We start from the raw sequence: 1,993 nt of genomic DNA, 5'->3' as shown, positions 1-1,993 counted from the left end.
TTACCCAAAAGAACCTTCCTTGTTGTCAGGCCCTCTCCCCGAACTGGGGCCTCAGCCCAGAACCAGGATGGCGAGTGGCACTACAACCTACGCAGAGTTGTATCCATGGCACTGTCACGGACACTTGTGTCACACATGCCTTGTGCACCCCAGGCACTGCCCTGGGCTCCGTTCTCTCCGCGGCAGCACACCTTCGAGCTCATCGCACAGCAGCTCACAGCACCCGTCGTCTCTTCTTTTCTCCACAAAAGCAGCCGGGTTGCCTCTGCGCGTGTTGTAATGCATTCCACTGGGTCCCCACCAAGTGAATGCTGAGGGTGTGTTCTGCCCGTTATTAAAAATACCGCCGTGGATAGGATTTTACATCGATCTTGTGTGTGTGAGTGAGAGTATCTGTCGCATTCATTCTAGCAGAGGTTTGTAAGACAGTGCGAGGCTCCAGTTCTCCTTCTGCAGCCTTTGGCCAGTCCTGGCCGTGCTGGGAGGTGCTGCGTCTGCGGGGAGGGGAAGTGTCATGGATGTGAGAGCAGACAAACGTAGCAAGCGTGCCAGCAAGGCCAGAGGTTTTGGCTATCGAGAGCTCTCTCCATAGGCTAGGGTTTTCCTGTGAGAATATCATCTCTGTGATTTTTTGGATTGGTGTTTGCTTACTTTTTGAGACTTCAACATTATCTTAGCTCTCTAAGAATGTCTAAACCTATAGAGAATTTTTAGAAAAAATTAAGAAGAGACAAACAGAATACACCTGCAAGCAAGATTTCAACAGGCTGAGATAACATGTTTCTGAGAATAACAGTTTTCAGCCTATTTCATGCCTTGCAGATGAAGAAAAGAATGTAAGAAATATTACATGAAGGAGGGAGAAAGCAAGAGGTGGACTGGATCACAGGATGCTGAAGATTATGTGCTCTCCTGAGGGTGGTCACCTGCTTTAGGAGGGGCCTTGGGTCTAGACTTTGAACTCTGTTATAATCAGTCTTAGTTTATATACCTGTAAAATGGAGTTAACAGACGTTTCCCCTCATTTATGAAATGGGAGCAATAGGTAAGATGAGGCATGTGAGGGGCCTAAATTAGGAATTACGTCAAAATGAGCTCATACCAGGGATCTGGAGTTTCATTTTATTTTTTTCTTTATTTTATTTTTTAGAGAGGGAGGAAGGGAAGGAGAAAGAGAAGGAGAGGAACACAGTTGATTGCCGCGGGTTCGTGGCCCGCAACCCAGGCAGGTGCCCTGACCAGAAACCGAACGAATGAGCCTGGACTGCAGGCCTGCGCTCAGTCCACTGAGCCCCGCGAACCAGGGCTGGAATCTCCTACCAACGCGGGAGAGCAGAGCCCCTTTGGCAGGAAAGTGCTCTTCGCTGCCATCTCGTGGGCATTTTGGGGATAACACTGGAAAAAGTAGAAGAAAGTTTTTTTCTTCTTTTTTTGCTGCGTTATTGAGGACTTCTGGGGAATAACAGCAGAAAATGTTTTTCTCTGCGACTAGTGTGCAACTCGTAAATAACATCTGAATGGAACGCAACAGGAAAAGCTGTTCTCTGCTGTCACCTAGTGTCCATCTTGGGAACAACACGAGTGCAAGCCGCGCTCCTGAACCAGTGAACTCTATGTATTCCTGCCTATAAATTTACGTTTGTTGTGTACCACAGGAAGTAATATTTTTGCTACATTTAGAGTAAAAAGTAAAAGATAAACCTCTTCAAATAAGAGGTTTTCAAATTACTTCTAGTCTTTCCTACTGGGTGGATATTAAACTGTGTCTCCCAAATAGCTGTTATCTTTGAAATATTAAAAAAAAGCACCATGTCAAAGCTTTTCTAATATTGTCAGCTGTTGGCATTGACGGTCATTTGTTCACACAGATGATGCAGATTCTTGTTTAGGTCAATCTTAGGTAGTTTGTCTGTTTTGTTGCTCTTCATTCTGTCTCTACATATAAAGGATGTTTATTTCTGCATGTTATTCCCCTTCACTGTAATAAATTCCA

The sequence above is a fragment of the Sturnira hondurensis genome, unplaced genomic scaffold (genome assembly GCF_014824575.4).
Source record: "Sturnira hondurensis isolate 20B ecotype Veracruz unplaced genomic scaffold, ASM1482457v3 Scaffold0022215, whole genome shotgun sequence".
NCBI lineage: Eukaryota > Metazoa > Chordata > Mammalia > Chiroptera > Phyllostomidae > Sturnira > Sturnira hondurensis.
Note: the sequence above shows the minus strand (reverse complement) of the source record.